Source organism: Triturus cristatus, chromosome 3_2 (assembly GCF_964204655.1).
Source record: "Triturus cristatus chromosome 3_2, aTriCri1.1, whole genome shotgun sequence".
Taxonomy (NCBI): domain Eukaryota; kingdom Metazoa; phylum Chordata; class Amphibia; order Caudata; family Salamandridae; genus Triturus; species Triturus cristatus.
The window spans coordinates 153451094-153476408 of NC_140584.1; the positions used below are offsets into that span (position 1 = coordinate 153451094).

At 41.7% G+C, this 25315-nt stretch overlaps 1 pseudogene; it reads right to left on the minus strand.

The window, feature by feature from the left end:
- Nucleotides 1-23111: 23111 nt before the first annotated feature.
- On the minus strand, nt 23112-24509 carry LOC146856925 (calcium-transporting ATPase type 2C member 1 pseudogene; annotated as a pseudogene).
- Between the last annotated feature and the right edge of the window lie 806 nt (nt 24510-25315).

The following is a 25315-nucleotide window of genomic DNA, read 5'->3' on the forward strand; positions in this document are numbered from 1 at the left end:
AAGAGCAGAATTATAAGTCCAGGATGAGATACTATGACTCAGAGATAACGCTAATCACAGACTGGTTAGTTTTATTGAAACTAGTGCCCTAGGGTTTTGGGCGGAAGTTCTGGGTTGCGCTCTAGTCTTGCCTCGTACTTTGTCTACTTCAGTGGGGCGAGGGCGCGGACGCGCGCAGCACTGTTCTATTACAAAACGGTAACGGCTGCTGCTTTGCTCACACTCTGCTCGTATTTCCCGCCTCTGATGCCATTTTCTCTGCACTATTGCGCACTTTGCACCATTCATTAAATGTACTGTTTTTAATATTACATTTTATACTGTGTCTTTTTAATAAATAGTTTTAGTCTACCTGCCATTGCTGAAATCCTCCAAAAGATACTGCCCCTGACCCCGGTCCGTCACGGCGTGTGCCGATTGTACGGAGGGTCGCCTAGGGGTCAGCTCAACTTCCGGTTTTGGGCGGAAGTTCTGGGTTGCGCTCTAGTCTTTCCTCGCACTTTCTCTACTTCAGTGGGGCAAGGGCGCGGACGCGTGCAGCGGCGCGCCAGCGGCACGCCAAAGGTGCTCAAAGGCAAGCCCATCTGCGCCCGTCCGCGCCTGGTCGCAGCCTGTGGCCAGAAACCTTGCCAGTTTCTTGGTCACGCAAAGATACCTTTCCTTTCTCTGTCCTATAGATATTCTTGGATAACCCCTTCCTCATGATCAGATGATAATGGGGCTTATTCAATATTCGAGTGCCCAACTCAAAGATCTAAATGCCTCTCCCTCAAAGAGCACCAACATATATGAAAACGATTTGCTCCAATGCCCAGAAATTAGACGTTTACCTGCCTTAACCAACCCAATCACATTTGTCAGTCCTAGGTCTTTGAGGAAATGTAAAGCCCCCCTCCCCTCACTGAAAGCAATTTATTTTAATGCCCATTCTGTCCCCAAACATTCTTTGGAGATATGGGACTTACTGGATCAAACTGACCCAGACATATGCTTCATCACAGAAACTTGGCTTCAGGAGCACGCCAGTCCTGATCTGCATATGGCCCTCCCGCCCGAATATAAAATTATTCGTACTGACAGGAAAGAGAAAAGGGGGGGCGGTCTACTAATTGCTTATAAAAGCACCTTAACAATCAGTGCTCTGGAAAATGTATCATGCAGTCAGATGGAAGTTTGCGTTTTTAAAATCATTGGTCTCCTAAATGGGTCTTGGAGAGGAGCCCTGGTCTACCGACCCCCTTGTATAAAAGGTAACTTCTCTGATCAGTTAATTGAAATGATTGCTCCACATGTTCGAGCTTCTGACAATTTTCTCCTCATTGGAGATTTTAACCACCATGCGGAATTGCTTTCCAATCCGGACACAGACAAATTATTTTCAAATATGAGCTCCCTTGGTCTTGCCCAAATGGTGGCTGGGTCAACCCATTACGCAGGTCATACACTTGATCTTCTTTTTTCCAATGTACCAGAAATGGTAATCGAAACCCCGGAGCCGCTGTTATGGACTGAACATTTCTTATTGAAATTCACCATTCCAACTATCCCTAAAAATAAACCAAAATCTGATAGTAACCAAGTTTCCTGCCGGCCCTGGCGCAAAGTAACGTCGCCGCTATTCGCAGATAATTTCCGCCCGTATTCTTTAGATTCCGCAGCTAGTGTTAATCACGCTGCTGTGCAGTTAAATAACGCAATATTAACTACACTTGATTTTATTGCCCCGGTCCGGAACATTAGGCCCAAGAATCGAACCTCCTCTTGGTTCACGGATCATTTAAAAACCACTAAAAATCTGTGTGGCACCGCAGAAAAACTGTGGCGGAAAACAAAAAACTCCGTAGACCGTGAAAATTATAAGAAACAGCACCATGGCTATATGCGCGAAATAAAACTAGCCAAAAAAACGCACTTGGTAAATCAGATAAATAAGGCAGAAAACTCCTCAAGGGAACTATATCATATCCTCAAAGAGTTCACTACTGTTGCTAAGGAACCTATTGTTCCCGTCTCTCAAAAGTGGACAGATTCCCTATCAGAATTTTTTGAGGAAAAAATTCTGAACATTCATAAAACCTTTTCCACCTCTCCAGACCACAGGTACATTGAAGAACCTTTGTGTCCTTCACTTGATCCGTGCGAATTCTTAAGCGACTTTAAGGAGTGTGACCTTAAGTCTGTCACCATGGCCATGACTAAAATAAAATCTGGCTCTCCCGCTGATCCTTTCTCCTCCAAATTTTTTCCTATCATGGCCCCTACAGTCCTACCAGGGTTGGTCAGTCTATTCAATAAATCCCTGGCTGACTCCGATTTTCCATCATGCTGGAAGACAGCCAGGATCAGACCAATTTTGAAGAAGCCTTCGGCAGACCCGGAAGTACTTCTGAACTACCGCCCAATTTCACTATTACCCTATTTTGGGAAAATACTGGAGTCCTTGCTAAATAAACAGTTGGTGTGCCACCTTGAAAGCCACGGACTCTTAGATCCCTCGCAATCCGGCTTCAGAGTAGCACACAGCACAGAGACTGCTCTGGTTGAGGTCACTGACAATATCAGACTAGTTCTAGATAAACATCAGTCAGCTATCCTCGTTCTGCTCGACCTGTCGGCAGCCTTCGACACCATCGGATTCTTGAACGGCGACTCTGGGAGGTTGGTGTCAGGGGGCAGGCCTTGAAATGGTTCAGCAGCTACTTGAAGGATCACAATACCATTGTCCAGATGGGAAATACCACTTCTAGTGAACGACCAGTAAAGATGGGTGTTCCCCAGGGCTCTATTCTGAGTCCCACCCTTTTTAATCTTTACATAGCCCCTCTAGCTACAGTGATAAGAACATATGGCTTCGATGTCATATCCTATGCCGACGATACACAGATTCTGGTCACATTAGGTCCTGACCCCAACGAAACTAAGAAGCATTTCAAAGACTGTATGATCCATGTGGACAAATGGATGATATCTAACCATCTCCAGTTAAATGGGACCAAGTCTGAGATCATGCTCTTCGGAAAAGCAATCAACCACTGGACTCAGGACTGGTGGCCATCCAGGCTTGGTCCATGTCCCCCCCACAAGAATTTAGTCCGAAACGTAGGACTCTACATGGACAGTTGTTTGTCCATGAAGGGGCATGTGAATCATATTATTGGCACTTGTTTCGGTGTTATGCAGAGCCTTCTCAAAGTTTTCAAATGGCTTCCTCTCGAGGCCCGCAGACCCCTAATACAATGTTTAATAATTAACAGAATGGATTATGGCAACACTCTTTTGCTATCAATTAATTCTGATCTTTTAGACAGACTCCAGGTTTTCAGAATACTGCTGCTAGGTTGGTCCTCGATAGCCCTTATAGATCCCCGTCGGCACCCTGTCTGAGCACCCTCCACTGGCTCCCTGTAAGAAAACAAACTCTTTTTAAAACCCTATGTCTAACACATAAACATATGTATGATAAGGGCCCAAAGTATTGGTCGTCAAAGTTACGATGGTATCAACCTTCTAGGGCATTGCGTTCTAGCGATTCTGCCCTGCTTACCCCCCTTAAAATTCGCACTGCTAGACAGGGGGGTGCGCTTTTTCATTCCTGGCTCCGGCATCTTGGAATAAAATGCCTTATGAACTCCGCAACATGTCAGATCACAGCTGTTTCCGTAAGAGGCTTAAGACCTGGCTCTTTGGAAATTAGCCTCTGGTCCCGTTTTAACTGTTCAGAACAGCCTGCTAGCGCCATGAGACTCGCAAGAGTGATATGTGTGCGATATAAATACTTCTGACTTGACGTGACACAATAGCCAGTAGGTAGTTATAGTTAGGATCTATTTTCCATAGGAAATTCGCAACATTCTATTCCCAATAAGTCTGGTGTCGGTTGACAAATCTTCGTGAAATTCTCCAAACTTTTGGCCAGCTCTGGTCCGCTCCTATCCTGAAAGTTTTGTGGTGATTCGTCAAGCGGGGGCTGAGAAAAAAGGGGGGTCCCAAAACACGTTTTCCCCATGCAATTTCCCATAGGACCTGTTGACGCAGCTACAGCCCGAACTGCTGAACGGAATTACACCAAATTTGGCAAAGAGGTAGTCCTCAGTTCAGACTCGTGCCTTTTGCATAAATGGTGTAAATCCGTTCAGTAGTTCCTGAGAAAATTAGAGTAAAAAAGATAGATATATCTATGGCCTCGGAGGATCCGCGCACACTAAGCGCACCCTAAGCGCACTCTCCCCGAACTGAGCGCGCACCCTCCCGATCACGCACTGAATGCTAATTGGCTGTCAAGTGTGTCTGTCTACATTCGAAACCAGGAACTGTTGGCAGCCATTTTGTGCCTCGGTAGAAGCAAGGCTGATTAAGTAAGGTAAATAAGTGTGTGAAATATGTAAAGGGGGCAGGGTAGAAATACTCTGACCCTCTAGTGTTGCTTAGGGGGTCCCAGAAGGACCCCATGGGGTCCCCTTTTTTTTTTTTTTAAATGGCGAAATGCGCGCAGGGTGCACGGTTCATAACGCGTTGGGTGCGCCGATCCCAAAAAAATGGGGAAATAAATTAAAAAATAAAGTTTTGAAAATATATGTATTTTAAAAAATACAAAACTATATTTTAAAACATTAACAATTTTTTTTTTAAACCCAATAAAAACAAATATCTTTTAATTTTTAAAAGAATTAATTGAAAAAATAAGTTAAAAAAAGGTGATAAAAAGTATTTTTTTAAACATAATTAAAGGAATTTACACACTGAAATAGAAAAGTTTAAAAATTCAATGAAAATCATTAAACATCATAGCTTTAGAGATAAATTATAGATAGGAATTAGCATTTAAAAAACCTTTGAAATTCACTGAAAAAAACATAGGTTTCATGCATGTTATATTTAGGAATTGGCATTTAAAAAACCTTAGAAATTCACTGATAAAACCATAGGTTTCAGGGGTGTTATAGTTAGCTGGACATTTCCCTCATACAAAACCCTAGAAATTCCCCTGTTATAGTTAGTTCAGCTAACTATAACTTGCGCGCCCCCGCAATGCACTGCTGATGACGTCACATATCACATCACTCATGACATGGTCAGTGACATCACTGATGACATCACTGAATACATCTCAAATGACATCACTGATGACATCACTGATGACATCATCCATGTAATAAATTAGTGCATCTTCTCACACCCTAATATAACCTTTGATACACCGACTCAAAATTTCAGACGGCCATTCTCAAAACCATAGATACTCCAATACCAATAACTACATACCCACTCATTGACTCTTAGGTCTACACACAACTCCACTCACTCACCTGTAGAGTCACTCATACTTACAATCACTCAGTACAGGACTATCATATGCATTTATACACCTATATAGACACTCAGACACCACCAATCATCTATAGACATACTCACACACCCAGTCAATCATGCAAATAATTAATCACACTCCAATTTACTCACCTAAACAATTATACACATACAACTTCACGTACCCATAAAAATACTACCACATTCTTACGCTCTTATACAATTACTGATACAAGCACACACTCATCCATACAGCCACTCTCACAATCACACACTCTCACATATACCCAGTTATATACTCTTAGACACATATACCCCGCCTTTTACATATGTAGTTACTCACGCATGTACCACTGAGATATACATTCAACCACTAACACACCCACACATACACTTACCCAACCATACAGTCCATCACAGATGCGCTCTTAAAACAATGCACCTATAGAATTACCCACTCACACATCTATGCACAGAGTCACACACACCCTACCCACACAAACACTCAGGCACCCATACAGATACTCAGACAACCATTCAATAACCCATATAGACACTCATATAGATATTCACAAAACCATGCAGCCACTTATACACCAACAGACAGACAGATACAGACATTCACCCAGTTTAGTCACTAGTCTGCAGTAAGATACATTTAATGACTCACTTATAGAGTCAGTCACACACCTAGAAAATCATCCATTCACACACTTATACACCCACTCATTCTTCCATAGGTCTTTCCCTATATATATTAAACATATAAAAAATCTAAAGAAACACAGACTCACTGGATGACGTCACCAGTGATGTCACCAGTGATGTCATTTGAGATGTTATCAGTGATGTCATCAGTGATGTCACTGAACATGTCATGAGTGATGTAATATGTGACAACATCAGCAGTGCATTGCGGGGGCGCGCGAGTTATAGTTAGCTAAACTAACTATAACGGGGGAATTTCTAGGGTTTTGTACGAGGGAAATGTCCAGCTAACTATAACACCCCTGAAACCTGAATAGATATATATATACAGAACAACATCCTGGTTCGCTTGGATCTTAACGTCTCCGGAAGGAGTTCGGCGTTTGACCCCCCTGAACCTGCAGGTGAACACGCTGTACGAAGAACGGGAAGCTTCAGCGGATAACGAGTCGGAGGACGCGCAATACCGCAAGGAGAAACCCAGGCTTTGAGGCGCCACGAGATATAAGGTATTCAGGGGTGGAGAGTCACAGTGCATAGGCGCTCAGTTCCTATTAAAGCTAACTGATAAAGTCGCCTTTTTCAATCTACGAAATAGTGCCAGTCTTAATGTCGGCCGACAACATGAAAGAGCGGGAGGCTGCAGCAGCAATGATGTTTACAGACAGCCTGCCATTATCTACTAACACACGGGGGAGACTCAACACCAATGACAGTATCAGTAACAGTACACTTAAAGAGAAGTTTAAAATACTAGAAAAAAAGTAAAAAAAAACGAGCAAAGTAAATGGTGGGAATCCAAGTCCCTACAAGCCTACATTGACGTTAACAGGATCCCAAGAGGGCTACGAATTCTAACGGCCCCGAGTTATGAAAACCCTAATCCGGACCTCATGAAAGAATGGGCTGAGAGTAACTTGGAATCGTCTAGACGCCTTACTTTAATCCTTATTAAATACGCGGATATAGACAGAGCCAAATTACTTAAAGAAATAGCCACAATACATGAAGAGTTGGAAACAATTGGTGAAACAGAGGAAAAAAACAAACTTACCAATGAGATGAATGCTAGACTCAAGAAAGAAGAGTCGGTGATCAGGGAAAGAAAAGCGTTCAAGTTTCAGCGAGATCGCAATGATTACGAACTTGGCCAAATATTTACTTTCTCTAAAAAATATGATGTCCTGCGTGGTCCTTTGTCCAAAGCATATACTAAACATAAGGCGCCAAGAAATAAAGATCAAGCTGATTCTACAATATCGGATATCAGTTCAGCAGGAGAGAATGACTCAGACTCTGAGCTCCGTGGCGCAGATATGCAAAGTGGATTAGTGAAACCCTCTCCAGGAGAAGAAATTGGTTTTTTATGCCACGAGAGGATGCAATCGCTAAGACCCCGTCAGCAAAGGAATTACAACGAAAGCACATCAACTACAAACGCAGGCAGAGGAACAACGCGAGGAAGAGGGGCGTCCTATTCAAACAGAAAGAGGGGCAGGGGCCAATGGCAGACCAACAAACGATAACGTGCAATGATTCCAATTGGACTATAGTTAACCTGACCCCAATGAACCTCACACAAGAAGAACAGAATATTCTTAAATTAGGACTCTCATTCGCTCCTCAAACTAACTTGAACTATGCTTCAACTAGAATTGACATCTACAAAGCGGTTAGAAAATTAAAGCTCCGCAAATTCCACCTTCTGAATAATTACAAAAAAACGCCAGCCCCTAACCCAAATGCTACGGATACAATTGAGGCATCAAACCCAGGATTCTCCCAAGATATTCTGGAACTTTAGGAAACTGAAGGAGCAGGATATACTGATATCCCAAGTCAAGAAGTAACATCAACACTTCCCATCAAACAAATAGCACCCAAAACTACATTCAAAGCGCCATCGACCTTTAGTCCTGTGATGCCACATGATGCAATAGATATTTTCCATGAGAATGTTATTGTTCAACTGAAAAGTCTTCAGAGACGCATAATCAAAGGCAAACGACATTATGACAGAACTACTTATCAGTATGAAGCGTTAGTAGCTAAACTCAGCAAAGAGAAAAATATCATAATACGAGGAAGTGACAAAGGTGGTAACATTGTCCTGTTAACCAGGGCTGATTATGACAAGGAGGCCTATAACCAGCTCAGCGACAGGCAATGTTATGAACGTATTAATGTTACAACTCTGAAAACCACGCAACAAGAGTTCTACCACAAACTGACCAGATGGAGAAACAAACGAATGATATCAGAGGATGAACTGAAATTTCTCAAAAACAATAACCCAGTAACTCCCTTGATCTACTTTATACCGAAAGTCCACAAAGATGACAAAAAACCTCCCGGCAGACCCATCATTTCTTCAAGAGGTGGGTTACTGGAAAAGACTTCACAGTATATTGATTATTTTCTGCAAGTCACGTAAAAACTCTTGAGTCGTACATACAGGACACAGGTGACTTTTTACTCAAAATACAACAGATCACATGGATGAACGATGATTGGATGTTAGCACTTGATGTGACTGCACTCTATACTAGTATTATACATACAGATGGCTTAGCGGCAGTGAAATACTACCTAACACGCAGACCTGAACAATACCAAGATCATAACTCCATGTTGTTGCTGATGCTGGAATTCTGTTTATGCAATAACATTTTCATGAACAACAATCTTCTGTACCGCCAACTGCAAGGTGTGGCCATGGGGGCCAGTTTCTCTCCAAGCTACGCCTGTCTACACATGGGGGCTTGGGAGGAACTGGTCCTCAAGGTCCAGTACAAGTCAATTTTCAGTACCAATGTTATTGCCTGGTACAGGTACATTGATGATCTATTTGTGGTTTGGAGGGGTAGCAAAGAACAGGCAGAGAATGTCATCGCCATGATTAATGTAAATCAATTTAATCTAAAATTCACTGCAACCATGAGTCAATCAAGCATAGCATTTTTGGACACTGAGGTATTCATATGTAACAACACAATCCAAACCAGACTATACAGAAAACACACTGCAGGCAATACCATCCTCCACGCAGGAAGTGCACATCCTACACATCTCATCCATAGCATTCCATACGGCGAGATGCTTAGATTAAGGAGAATTTGCAGCAGCCAATATGACCTCGAGCTTGCACAACAAGCAAGCAGAATTCGATTTTTGAAGAGGGGTTACAGTGCACGAGTCATTAATAGTGCTGTAATGAAAAGTATGCAAGTTGACAGAGAAAAACTCCTTGATACTTATAGAACCTCTGATTCTATGGTACCCGTTAAAACGAACACCATGCTACCATCAACAGCCAGTCCATTTAGGATTATCACGGGGTACAACAGACAACATTCAGACCTATACAGAATCATAAATCAAAATTGGCCTATTATCCTCAGTGATCCAATCATCGGTCCTACTCTTCCTCACAAAGCCTCTATCACCTATAGTAGGGCCCCCTCCATGAAGGACCGTTTGGTCAATACCAGCCCTGAAACAATTGAAAGAACCACATGGCATCAGACTAATAGTGGATTTTTTAAATGTAAAACCTGTAAATCCTGTATCCATGGTACAAACATGAAAACTTTCAAGGATGGTTTTAGTGACAAAGAACATCCCATTGATAAGGTTTTAACATGCAAAACAGAATTTGCCATATACGTTTTACAATGCCCCTGCCAACTTAGATATGTTGGCAGTACGAAACTTGCTGTTCATAAGCGCATTCTACAACATCTTAGGGCCATAACAAACGAAGACAATACCTATCCAGTTGCCAGACATTTCAAGGAACATCACCACAGTGACAATAAGGGTTTATAATTTTATGTCATTGACGCAGTGACGGCAAGTAGACGCGGAGGTGATAGAGAGCATAGACTCCGCCAACTTGAAACACGTTACATCTTGCAGCTTGATTCAAAACATCCGGGGGGATTGAACATCACAGAGGATCTTTATACTTGCCTACCTTAAATGCTATTTAGTTTTCTGTAGGCATTTACTTTTTCACTGCAGGTTTTTATACCAATCAGCAGGACCTAGAGGCGGCTTTTGGCCCTTCAGACTCATATATATTTATTTATTTATTTATTTATGTATTTTAAACAGTCAGTAATCCAGTGAAGTAAACATGACCTCTTTTTGATGTATATATTATGTACCCCCAGCTTAGCTGCTACTTTATACAGGGTGCCAAACTAACCTAACTTCTTTAACTAAAAGGTATCTAAGCACCTATTTTATTTATTGTGCCCTTCTATCACTACATTCTCAAGTTCTAATTCATGACATAATATCATGTTATGGTGAGGGCTCTCACCATATAGTATTCTACCTTGAAAAAATCCCTTAGACCTCTCCTAATTTTTGAGTTGCTGGATATGCCCTTATTTCTGACCTCCCACTTCTACCAGCAGGGCAGAGGATCCTGATTAGTTCAACAGGTCTCCGGCTGTTTTTTACATTTTTTAACTTCAGCCATTTGATTGATTGGGTGACCTATTCTTACTCAATTCAGTTTGCTTCTAGATCTGAGTACTTCCCCCAAAGTGTGATTGTAAGAGAATTATCCTTATCATAATCACATTTGCAGTAATTTTACTTTTTTATTTTTATCTCACAGGTGCGGCTTATTGGTTCACACATTTCACTTTGCACATTTGCACAATTCATTTAGGTGACTATACTTATGACATTATTTCAAATTTAGGAAGACTTGCTTATAGCGTTACCCTTTATAGGGGATTTATCCCCTAATCGGCCATTATGGACTTGAATATGAATGTGGAGTGCTATTGTGGTTTTTTCGTGAATATGTTCTTATTTAGATCACACACGAGATGGGATTTTTTACATCACAAGTCAGGTGCATATTAAACATGAGATTTTGTTAATAGAATCGTTTTATTTTAGATTCATTATGTATACCATCTCATGTCTATTCAGATGTTCCTCTGTTTAGCACCTTACCCTCACTCTACAGCTGTCGGATAACAGATACACGTTTACTGGCAAATACATATCTATTGATTGTATCATGATGACATACTCATGTGGTTGCGCTCAGCATATACAACAGCGATATTTTGCACAAGTGAAAGAATATATATTTATTTATTCTTTGCAAATTTGATTGCTATTTGCACTTACATCGATTCTAAATATTCTATATTTATTTATTTGATGTATTTACCAATATAGGTTTTTTAATTATTTATAATTCAATTACCTTGCTGATGCAGTTTTTAAACGCGTTGTTTTGCACAGTTCCATTTGTCAAGTCTGTTATCTATGTCCATTTGTAAATAGTCACATGACCGTTTGAATGTATGCACAGTCACTTTATAAGCCATCTCTTTATTGGATCATGTTGTCATGTGATCAAGGCTCGGAGGAGCCGAAACGTTATGGCGGCAGAAAGGCACAGATTAAAATAATCAGCACTTAACTTTGGTCCGTGTCCGTTTATGCTGTGACGGTGTGGAGTGGCAATCGCAGCAAGCTTACGGATTCACGCATATATATATATATATATATATATATATATATATATATATATATATATATATATATATATTACCTATTGGCAGTCGCCAGTAGGGAGTTATAGTTAGGACCTATTTTCCATAGGAAATCCGCAACATTTTATTCCCAATAACTTTGGCGCCGGTTGATGAATCTTCGCACATTTTTTAAAACTTTTGGCCAGCTCCGGTCTGCTCCTATCCTGAAAGTCTCGGGGTGATTCGTCAAGCAGGGGCTGAGAAAAAAGGGGGTCCCAAAACATGTTCTCCCCATGCAATTTTCCATAGGAACCTTTAGTCGCAGCCACAGCCCGAACTGCTGAACGGAATTACACCAAATTTGGCAAAAAGGTAGCCCTTGGTTCAGAGTCGTGCCTTTTGGTTAAATGGTGTAAATCCGTTCAGTAGTTCCTGAGAAAATCAAAAGTAAAATCACATACATAACTAGGTGGAGCCTAACCACACATCTCATCGTGAGATCTGATTGGCTGTCAGCACTTCATCCAAGAAGTGTTGGCAGCCATCTTCGGACCAATATACATGATAGCACCTCATTTAAAAGCATTGCAGTTAATAGAAGGTTTCAAGACTTTAGTTACATTATAAATCATTTGTTGATGGTACCATACTCATTTTAGAAATTGTGGTGTGTTCTAAGATGATTTTACCATGTGAAAAAGCCTTCTGCTGGGATATCATGAATCATGTTTGAGAGAAAACTATTTTCTCATGATTTTCCCACAGAGGTTTGGAAGGTGATCTATAAGCTAAACTGAGAGCATATTTTCTGTAAGTCACATTATCTTTCTCAGTCATGTGAGAATGAAGTCTGACATTCTCAGTAAAACATGTACATCCAACAAGGGCAGAGACAGTCAGTTGATTCCTTTGTGTTCTACTGTGGCTTCCCAGAGTGTTCTAAAGAACAACTAGAGCGCTAACAGTCCTACTTATGACAAACGTGTTGCACACCTGAAGCCATCTTGATTGGAATAAAGTAGTAACTCTTAAAACATTTAATTTAAAAAGGAACACAATGAGGGGGTTCATTTTCCCATAGAAATTATGATTAGTGCTGCAGAAAGAAAAATTAGGGCACATTTTGAGTGACTTCTCAAATCCTCTTCTATTTCATTAAAAAATTCTGACATGCAGACTGAAACATGCACTTTCAATACTAGCAGAAGACATCCCTGGTGAGCAGTAGCTTTACTACAGTGATCTAATGAGCAACTAGAGTGCTAACATTCTGAATTTATGGCAAATGTGTGACACATCTGAATGCCTTCTTGATGGAATCAAAGTAAAAAAACTGAAAGTATTTCCTACTGAGGAGACTGTAGTAAAGGAGGAAATTAGGAAACTTCATAACAAATAAGTCTCCCAAGATGGTCACCAGAGACAAAAGAGCTCGAATGTAGCACAAATATCAACCAGATGTAGCCCAAGTATTGCCCAATGACAGAATGTCCCAGAGTGTTCTAAAGAACAACTAGAGCACTCACAGTCTTACTATGACAAACGTATGACACACCTGAAGCCATCTTGATTGGAATAAAGTGGTAACACTTAAAACATTTAATTTGCAAAGGAACAAAATGAGGGGGTTCGTTTAGCCATAGAAATTATGATTAGTGCTGCAGAAAGAAAAATGAGGGCACATTTTGACTTCTCAAATCCTCTTCTATTTCATAAAAAAATTCTGACATGCAGACTGAAACATGCACTTTGAATACCAGCAGCAGACTTCCATGGTGAGCAGTAGCTTTACTACAGTGATCTAATGAGCAACTAGAGGGCTAACATTCAGAATTTATGGCAAATGTGTGACACATCTGAATGACTTCTTGATGGAACCAAAGTAAAAACTGAAAGTATTTCCTACTAAGGAGACTGCAGTAAATGAGGAAATTTGGAAACTTCATAGCAAATAAGTCTCCCAAGATAGCCACCAGAGACAAAAGAGCCCACATATCACCCAGATGTAGCCCACATGTAGCCCAATGACAGAAGTGTGCAAAACACTTTTTATTTTTTGTGTTTTTTTCAGTTTTATATAATGCAGACTTGTCAGGTATTAGAGTGCTTTACATGAGCATTGGTTACATCACACAAGAACAAATTCATTTTGGTTATAGACATGGGGAGATTAAGTGATTTGACCAGAATCACAGAATGTCAAGCTGAAGCAGAAACTCCATCCTGGTTCCCCAGTTGCAAAGTCTGCAGCTCTGGAAGTAACACTACATCCTCTCCCCTAAGTGCAAAATTTAATCAAGTGGTCAACTGGATAAAAAAACATAAAGATAACAAATAATTTAAAAGTGCTTTGTCGCTATTTGAAAACTCAGAAAATATGTCCTCATTTTAGTTTTTTAGAGCACTAACCATAATTTTGATGCAAATAAGACCCTCTCATATATGTAATTTCTAAAGGAAATGCTCTAGGTATTACAGTTTTGATTACATCAAGATGACGTCAGGCGTTCCACACTTTTGTAATAAATATAGAATGTTAGCAATCTAGTTGTTCACTAGGATATTGTTGAGAGGCAGAGGCCAGGGGCACAGACTCTGAAAATTGAAGGCAGGTAGGAGGGTGCAGAGGCAACAATTTGACCACACTGGGCAGGCAGGAAGGGCAGTGGCAGCACAACAGACTATGGAGGGCAGTGGAAAGGGGGGCAGGGGCAACAAACAAACAATACAGGACTGGCAAGAGAGGCTGTGGCAATATAATAGACCATTGTGGGCAGAAGGAAGAGGCAGTGGTAGTACAACCATACATGCCAACAGACCCGATTCAGCCAGGAATCGTCCAATGTTTTTAATCTCAAATGGGCTTTATTTGATCTGTCTCCTGTCTACAATCTCCTCTTTTTCAATGTAACTCAAAGGGGAAAATCAATACCCCAGTTTTTTTCAAAATCTCCCTCTTCGCAAGTTCAAAATGTTCGCAAGTATGGTACATTGGATCATGGAAGGCAGGAGGAATTGGGGTAGGGACATGGACTCGGATAACAGAGGACAGGAGGGACATGGAGAGGTGTACTAAACTGACCCTACAGGGCCGGCATCAGGGTTTGCAGCAGCACAATACACCACACAGGGCATGCGGGACGGGAGCGCAGCACAACAATCCATAGAAAGCAATAGGGAGGGGACAGGACCATGCACACGGACAACAGAGAACAGAGGGGAAAGAGCCAATGGTAGCTAGCTGACCATAATGGACAGACAGGAGAGAAAGCTGCAGCATAACAGACCATAAAGGGCAGGAGTGACGAATCAGGGGCATTACAATGGAACAGACAAGCCAGGAGGGAGGGAATAGGGGTCTGCACATGGAAACAGAAGGTTGGGGGCAAGGAGGCAGGAGCAGCAAGATGACCATGGAGGTCAGGCAGGATGGGCACTAGAAGCAAGACGCACCATGGAGAGCAACAGTGAGACTATGATGGCAGTAAGATACATTTAATGACTCACTTATAGAGTCAGTCACACACCTAGAAAATCATCCATTCATACACTTATACACCCACTCATTCTTCCATAGGTCTTTCCCTATATATATTAAACATAAAAAAAATCTACAGAAACACAGACTCACTGGATGACGTCATCAGTGATGTCACCAGTGATGTCATTTGAGATGTCATCAGTGATGTCATCAGTGATGTCACTGACCATGTCATGAGTTATGTAATATGTGACATCATCAGCAGTGCATTGCACAACAATCCATAGAAAGCAATAGGGAGGGGACAGGACCATGCACACGGACAACAGAGAACAGAGGGGAAAGAGCCAATGGTAGCTAGCTGACCATAATGGACAGACAGGAGAGAAAGCTGCAGCATAACAGACCATAAAGGGCAGGAGTGATGAATCAGGGGCATTACAATGGAACAGACAAGCCAGGAGGGAGGGAATAGGGGTCTGCACATGGAAACAGAAGGCTGGGGGCAAGGAGGCAGGAGCAGCAAGATGACCATGGAGGTCAGGCAGGATGGGCACTAGAAGCAAGACACACCATGGAGAGCAACAGTGAGACTATGATGGCATGCACACAGACCATGGAGGGAAGGTGGGACGGGGTCAGGGGCAGCTAGCTGACCACACAGGTGGGAGGGGCCGTGGCAGCACAGAAGACCATGCATGGCAAGCAGGAGGGTTAGTGGCAGCACAATGGCTATGATGGGCAAGAAGGAGGGTGCAGGGGCATGCACAAAGGACCATGGATAATAGAAGGGAGGGTTAGGACCTGGGCACAGACAAGAGAGTTCAGGGGAAGGGGCCTCACAACAGATCACGCGGGGAAGGCAGGAGGAGCTGTTGCAGCACAACAGACCAGGGAGGGCAAAAGGGTGTGGCAGTAAAATGGACCATGGAGGACAGGAGGAAGGGAATAGGGGCATGGAATGTGGACAGGCAGGGTGGAGGTGGCAGGGACAGGTTACAGTCATTTGACAATGCTACGCAGGTGGGAGGGGAGTGGCAGCTCAACAGAACACTCAGAGTGGCAGGTCCATGGAACATGCTGGGCAAAAAGGATGGAGCAGGGGCATGTACAAAGACATCAGAGGGCAAGGGGGAGGAGAATAGGGGCAGCAAGCTAAGCACAGAGGCTAAGCAGGAGGTCAATGATGGGGCATATAATTGGGCAATGGAGGGCAGGAGGAGTGGACTGGTACATCATGCTAAATGGAGGGCAGTGGCAGCACATCAGACCATGCATGGCAGGAGGGAGGAGTCTAGATCATGGATTCAGACAACAGAGGATAGGGAGGAGGTGGGTGGGGCAGCAAGCTAACTGTTCAGAGAAGGCGGGAAGGCCAGTGGCAGAACAATGGCCCCACAGGGCTGTAATAAGGGAGCAGGGACATGGACTTGGACAATGGATGGCTAAGAGGAGGGAAGGCAGGAGCAGCAAGCTTGGGTGGGGGCAGCACAATGCCAGGCCCTGCTTCCAACCCCCCACCATCCATTGTGATATGCATCTTACTTAACGTTAAAAAAAACTAGAAATTTGCTGAAAAAAGCAAAAATTACAGGGACGGTATAGTTGGACTCAGATTTCACTCATACACAACCAGTGAAATTCAGCAGTTATAGTTACCTGAGCTAACTATAACTTACGCGCCCGCAATGTACTGATAATGACCTCAGACATTACATAATTCATGACATGGTCAGTTACATCACTCATGACATCTCTACTGAGCTGTGAATGGAATGGAACTATAATCGCTAGAACTTTATTTAGGGATAGTGTGTGTATATTAACACCCCTTTTTTTCCTTTTCTTTCGTGTAAGAACCATTATAATACGCAACGTGCCCAGATTAATATGGCCGATAGCCTTTCACTTTAAAGTAATGTGTAGTCCATTGTTTATGTTGATGTTTGCAATTCTAAGTATTTGGACGGTGCCATTTTAATTGATTTTGCTATCTTGATTTTTAAATGCTAATATTTTTTTTCTTTTTAATTTTTAATAGTCTAGCTATATTATGATGCTGTATTTTTAAATCTATTTTATTGTGCTTTTATGGCAATTGCCAAAATAAAGTTTTCTTGACTGACTGACTGGCAATTCTAAGTATGTTTATTTTGAATAAGTCACATTGACGAACATACAGGTATGGCGGTCACAGGACAAGATATGCTGAAATTACATTTTGTGCATATTAACACTTGTTTTCTTTTCTTTATTGCATCAATTCCTGAACTTTCACATCGTGACCAGGCCAATATGGCCGCCAGCTTTTTGGATTAAAGTAATGAACTGCTGATGACGTCACATATTACATCACTCATGACATGGTCAGTGACATCACTGATTACATCACTGATGACATCTCAAATGACATCACTGATGATATCATCTACATGATCATCTGATGCACCTCCTCACAACCTAAAATACAGACTACCATTCTCGAAACCATAGACACACCAATACTAGTACAGCTACATAATTCTCTGCATCATGCATGCAGATCTCTAATCAGCTACATAGCTTTGATACAGTCTTTTAAATACTCAGTTAGTACCTATGCAGTCTAGGAATCCTTCTGTCTGTCCCATGAACTTCTCCATTCAACCATCCAGCACTATCTACCTATCCTATCACTCTGCCAATACCTAAGCACTAATACATTTAGCATGCACTGTCTTTGCAGCACTAAAATTACTCCAGTTGTTAGTCATATAATTAAGGAATGACCTAGCCACTAACACAAGTGCAGGTACAATATTTTGTACAATATGCATGCAGACCTCTAACCAGCTACATACTATTGATACGCTCTTCTAAATACACAGTTAGTACCTATGCAGTCTAGGAATCCTTCTGTCTTTCCCATGCACTTCTCCATTCACCCATCCAGCACTATCTACGTATCCTGTCACTCCACCAATACCTAAGCACTTATAAATTCAGCATGCACTCTCTTTGCAGCACTGAAATTACTCCAGTTATTAGTCATATACTTAAGAAATGGCGAGGTCAAAAACACAAGTGCAGGTACAATATTTTGTACACTATGCATGCACACCTCTAACCAGCTACATACTATTGATACGCTATTCTAAATACCCAGTTAGTACCTATGCAGTATAGGAATCCTCCTGTCTGTCCCATGCACTTCTCCAATCAACCATCCAGCACTATCTAATTATCCTATTACTCCACCAATACCTAAGCACTTATAAATTCACTATACACTATGTTTGTAATTCTGTAATTATTCTAGTTACTAGTCATGAACTTATGGAATGGCCTAGCTCCGAACACAAGTACATCTATAATATTTTGTGCACTATCCAAGCAGACCTCTAACAAGCTACATACTATTGATACACTCTTCTAAATCCCCAGTTAGTACTCATGCAGTGTAAGAATCGTTCAGTCTGTCCCATGCACTTCTTTAATCACGTATCTACCACTATCTACTTATCCTATCACTCCGCCAATACGTAAGCACTTATAAATTAAGTGTTCACTCTGTTTGCAGCACTGTCATCATTCCAGTTACTAGTGGTATTCTTATAAGAAGACCTAGGCACCAACACAAGTACACGTAAAATATTCTCTGCATAATCCCTACAACTCTCCAAGCATATACATACTATTGGTCCACTCCATTAAATACTGAAGTAGTACCCATGCAGCTTAGGATACCTCCTGTCAGTCTCATGCAATTCTTCAATCACCCATCCAGCACTATGTTCTTATTGTATCAGTCTGACAATACCTAAGCACTTATGGGCAGATTTACAAGCACCCTGCACCACCAGTATGTCACTTTTTGTAATGTAGTGATGGTGCCAGGCACCCCTTCATATTTACAAGGAGAGGAAAAGCAACCCTGTGTGGTTTTTCCTGTCCTTGTAAATACAACCCCTTCATACACAGAACTTTGCTTTGAAGGGGCGTCCCATAGGTGTTGCTTTAGGTGTTCCCACACAACACCCATAGAACAAGACACATCTCCAGATTTATGAGAAATCGTAAATCTGGAGATGTGTGTGAATGCTGCGCCATCCTAGATTTGGTGTAGCAAGGCGCAACAAGGAGAATTGTTTTAATTGCTCCTAATTTTTTCCTCTTTCAATGCATGCTGCATTCCACAGCATACATTGAAAGAGGAAAATGCCTTTACTGATTGTTTTTGTGCAGGAAGGTGTCCCTTCCTACACAAAAACAATCTCCACAGACATCCTTGCACCATGGTGCAAGGGTGCCTGTGTCACCGCATGGCTGCAGTTTGTGCAGCAGTGCAGAGGGAAGCACAGAGTTACAACATATTCATGTACATATGTCTCATTCCTGTGCTTCAGAAGTGCCACAGTGCAGTGCAGCTAAAGAGCTTGCAGTGTCACGCTGCAGTACTTCCTCATGAATCTTCACCTATAAATTCACCAAACACTACTAATGCACTCCTTCAGTCAATCATGCTGTATACATATATTCAACCACTTTCACACATTACCTTGCAAATATAGTTCTTTCTTTAACCAGATAAGGTAGTTCAGAACTTTATTTTCTTCTTTTTTCTTTTGTATTTGTTTTTTTTATATTTTTGAACAATTTTGTATTTTTTTTTTTTCAAAAAATGAACAAAAAAAGAATGAATAAAACAGGAAACATTTGGAATTACTTATCACTCCAAAAACAAAAAAACAAAAATATTAACAAGGATGGTTGCATTGCGCAGCACAAACTGCATCCACCGACTGCTCACCGAAGCATTTAAGTTTCTTACACTTCACGCAGTGTTGCTCGAGAAAGGCGAATTCTGGCCTAATGTCCATTGCAGGTGTTCCTGAGGACGCTCCAGATGTACTTGCCACAGCAGGTGAGGGGTTCAAAGCAGCTCGCCTCATTTCCTCCCGAGCAAGATTGAGAGGATGTGTGGTCCGTAGATGCTTGTATATAGAAGCAGTGCCACAAGAGTATTTTTTTCACTGTCTCTTGACAGGACTCGGTCACAAATTTTGCACGTCACCTTTCTCGCATTTACTTTCTTCTCTCCAGGTGGAAAAGTGAAGAATTTCCACACGACAGATTCCGGTCTCTGTGGACGAGGTGCCTCCTGCAAGAATTTTTCTTCAGAAGATACTTCCTCCTTCTGCTGCTGTTGTCCAGATGCCATTTTATTTGATATTTTTTTTAAAACACCAAAAAAAACAAGCAAAATGGGTTCTTGTAGGAAAAGAGATGTCTCTCCAAAGATGCTCCAACAAGAATGATTAAAATGGGTGGGGTCCTTCAATATTATTTTTATGAATATTTCAGATAGTCTCTTTCCCTAATATGTATATTAAACACACATATATATCATTTTAGAACATAAAAAAAATTGCGGAGTCGCGTAGCCAGCGCGCCCCAGCATGTATATGATGTCACGCGGGACACATGTAATATTAAATGTATATGATGTAACTGAAAAACATGCAGCCGTCGCGCACCGTCAGCGGATCCTTCACAACATTTCTAAATGGCGGCTAAAATCTGCGCACCCACCGTGATGTGTACGCTTTGGGTGCGCGACGTCATCAGCAGTAGATTGCGGTCGCTCGAGTTATAGTTAGCTGAAATAACTATAACGGGGGAATTTCAATGTTTTTTTACGAGTGAAATGTCCAGCTAACTATAACATGTGTGAAACCTATGTTTTTTTTCAGTGAATTTGCAAGGTTTTTTAAATGCTAATTCCTAACCATAACGTGTGTGAAACCTATGGTTTTTTCAGTGAATTTGCAAGGTTTTTTAAATGCTAATTTCTAACTATAACGTGTGTGAAACCTATGGTTTTTTAGTGAATTTGTAAGGTTTTTTAAATGCTAATTTATGTATGTATTATTATATTTTTATATATTTATTTTACAATAAACTACCTATGTATATAGTTATAGATTGACTGTATCCTGTAATATGGAATGGCTCAGCTCTTTTTTTTTTATTTGGATAAAGTTGAACAGCATAGTTAATATCTTATAAACAGTTTAACATTTTCTTTTTTTTTTTAAGGGTTTTTCACCGTGCGCGCACCGTGCGCACACCCCGCGATTTTTTGAAAAAAAATAAAATGTTTTACTGTCACACACAAAATGGCGTCCGACACATCCTGATTTTGACCGATTGGAATTTTGACTGACATCTAAGCACCAATCAGAATTACGCTCGCGGACATTAGGTGCGCGCCCCGTGCGAGCACGGTGCGCGCATATAGATATTTATGTACTTTTAACTGCAATTTTCTCAGGAACTACTGAACAGATTGACACCATATATGCAAAAGGCACATGCCTGACCTGAGGACTACCTCTTTGCCAAATTTCAAGTAATTCTGTTCAGCCGTTCGGGCTGTACCTTCGACTAAAGGTCCTATGGGAAAATGCATGGGGAAAACACGTTTTGGGACCCCCCTTTTTTCTCGGTCCCCGCTTGACTAATCACCCCGAGACTTTCAGGGTAGGAGCTGAGCGGAGCGCCCCATTAGTTTGGAAAATTTCACGAAGATAAGTCAACCGGCGCCAAAGTTATTCAAAATAGAATTTTCAGATTTCCTATGGGAACTCGGTCCTAACTATAACTATCTACTGGCGACCGCCAGTAGATAATATTTATGCATATATATATATATATATATATAAATACATACATCATGGCAGGGTGTCTCCAGGATGACATATATATGTCCTGCTTTCACTTTGTGATCCCCCAGCCCCAACTTGCATCTGTGCACTCCCCCGCAATGGCTTCACACAACTTGAGGGGGCTACCCTGCAAAGTACATGGAGGGTTGACCCTCCAACCACACTCAGGAGCTCTCAGGCCTGGGTACAGTGCTGAGGGGGCCCCCTGGAGCTCGGGCCGCCCCACACAATGGGGGCTGCAGGGGCCTTTGATACGCCACTGCTCCCCCTGTACAGGGAAGTCCCTGAAAGGTGTGAGATGCATGGGAGGCTTGTGCGAGCCTGTGAAGCAGAACCCGATTGCACCCACACTGGGTTCTGTTTCACATTTAAAGAGGCCTTTTGCATGTGTGGGATATAACATTAAAAATGTAATTTCGACTTACAGTCCATATTAGAATTGCTCCTTAGAATGCGTTTAAGCTGCTGCAGAAATATATTTGCATGGAAAATGACAAGTAGGAAAATGTGCTTGCTTTATTAATGTGAAAGAATTCTTTAGAATTGCATTATTATTTTCCCAAATTAATTCAGCAATTAATCACACAGAAGAAAAATGTGCTTGCCTAAATGATTATGAAATAAAGCAAGATTTTTTTTTTGTACCAAGCTATCATTCTTAAATGTGCCCATTTAGTAGGCCTAAAAAGCAATTTCTTTCAACTCTTGTTCATTGCTTAATGGACACTAATTTAGAACATTTTGCCTAGCACCAGCATCTCACTTAAGAATGTGCTGATTTCAAGCTTATGTTTCCTGAGCTTCATCATGCCACATTAACCAGACCCCCCAGGATATTGCGGCATGGATTAGCAAATTGTGGAAATTTAGCGGCACAAATTTAGAAATGTTGTAGCATTTTTGCAGCACTTTATTTTGCTATTCTGCATATAATAATGCCTCCCAGGGCCCACTACGTGCCCTATTTCCACCAAGATAACCTTCCAACACCCTGCCTCTTTGCCCCCAACCTGCTGGCATCATTGCAGCCCTCAGTCATACCTTTTGTAATACATGAAGAATGAATCTTGTATTAAATGCTAGATGGCTACAGAATGTTCACAGGAAGCATGCAGAGTGCACTAAATGGAAGTAGGAATATTTCAGATGATGGCTGCAGATTTATAAACTGCTACATATGATTACTGATTGAAAAAACGAAATGCGTACTATTGGGGTGTCCTACATATAGTTAACGTATGTTACGCAGCCGTGTGGCTGTGACAAATTATACCCTAGCTGAATCTAGAAAACATGTGCTTCACACCCATCCAACTGTGGCAACAAATACAATAACTATTCAGCCTTTAAAGTGAGAAGTGAGTTTAAATAACAGCAGGGGCCAATGTACCAACTTAGCTAACACTGGTTATCATCCTCAACTAGGATCATATCAACAGCTTCTTTACAGATGTTTGTTCTAGTGCGTCCCATTGCAATTCCAATATCTGCAACTTTCAATGCCACAGCATCATTTTCCCCATCTCCAGTCATGGCCACCACAGCGCCGTTGTTCTGCAGAGAATTAGCAATTTTCAGTTTATGTCTGGGGCTGGCTCTGTAAAACACTGAGACCTTTGGTACAATTTGTGACTGCTGCTGAACGTCCAAGACATCAAGTTCTTCACCGGAAAAAAGGACTGTAAGCCTTTGGAGTACAAGCCCAGGAGGCTTGCAATAGCTACTGCTGTCTCTTGTGAATCTCCATTTATCATTTTGATGGTAACCCTAGAGCCAATGAGCAGGTTGGTGGCTTCTTTCACACCAATCCGTGGAGGATCAATCATTCCCACAAGGCCAAGGAAGGTCAGCTGCCCTAATTCAGGTCCAGAAGCTAAAGCTAGCACCCTGACTCCTGAAGAACCCATGTATTTCTTCTCTTGATGGTACAGTTCCCGTTGTTGATTTGTCAGTGGGAAATTCTGCCCTTTCGAATAGTAAGTACTGCAGTATGGAATCACTTGCTCAAAGGCACCCTTCATAAAGCAAATCCCTTGTTTATTCTGCTGTGTTCTGTGCACACTTTTGACAGCCATCCATTTTTGATCCGAGCTGAAGGGATACTCCGCTTTTCTGATGTAGTCTTGTTGGAGGCCTTCAAGTCCCATCTTCATAGCAAGGCCAATCCAGGCTCCTCCTGTCAGCTTTCCCATCAACGTGCCGCTCCTTAATTCTGTATCATTGCATACCGTATCCTGCCTCAATGTTAGTGAAGGATTTTATGCTGAAGCGTTGAAGCCATGAATAACTTTGCCTTTGTGGATCACTTTTCCACTTCCATTGTAGCCAACCCCAGTGACCTTTGCATGCAGTCCACCAGACGTAAAGATGCCAGTAAATGTCATTTCATTCTTTGTTAGAGTCCCAGTTTTATCAGAACAGATGACATTGGAGCAACCTACGGTTTCCACAATGGGCAATTTTTCGATCGGCAGACCTTCAGGAATAACAGCCACATCTAAACTTACACCAATTGTAAACATGTCAAGAATTTGCTTTCCTTGCAGCCAACCAGCCAGCGTGATAACACCTATAATACCAAAGGAGTACAGAGAGTTTCTTTCCAAGTATATCCATACTCTTCAGTGATGGGTTCTTTGGAGCTTCTTCAGACTGCATCATTTTAAAGACTTCACCAAATTCTGAATTTTCTCCTGTTCCAATAACAATTCCCTTTGCTTTCCCATCTCGGACCAGTGTTCCCATTAAAGCAATGTTGCATCTACAAGTGGGATCTCCGAATCTGGAAACCTCCATCTTTCCATGGGAAATACTCTTTAGGGAAGTTGAGTCTTAAAAAAATATATATACGTGCTTTATTTGTGTGGAGGCCAATGTAAAGCGGAAAGAGGCAGCTGGTCTTTCCTAAAATGAGAAGGCGATCTTCCCCTGGGGAGGAGGAGGCATCGATAACTGAAGGATGAGGAAGCTTCTGGTTACCGGGGACTGCGTGTGCCTGACAAGTGAAATATTTCTTTGCTCAATCAGGAAACAGTCAAGACAATAAGTGAGGCAAAGAAAAAGCATCAGAAAGGATTGCCTATATGGAATAAGGCTAAAGTACATCAAAGTGTACTTCCCCCCCCCCCTGGGTTATTGCTGCATTAGCTGGGGTAAGGCGCCACCCAGTGGCAGTCGGAGATTCCAACACCAGTGTGAAATGGTTTTGGATATTCGTGCCAAAGATGAAGATAATAGAAAGAGCTGCTCTGCTGCTGAAGATGCTGAGCCTCCTCTGAAGTTAGTGGCGCTCAGTGGGGGTGGGGGGGGGGGTAAAAGCTTCAAATTTCGTGGGCACTTTTGGAAAAAGCGCTGCCTTTTTACAAGGGTGCCGATTTCACGATTTTTTTGCAAATCGCGAAATCCTGGTGGGTCTCATTTATGTTGAACAAAGAACTCTGGTGTGAATGTTAGAATAAATAATGATTTAGATATATTTTATGTATGCCTCGCCAGAACATGATTGCTAGTTAGTTTTGTCTTAGAATATTTTCGACTCACTTTTGTATTTGCAATGGACATAAAGTGAATCTTTTAGCTCAGGAAAGAAGATTCTCATGAGA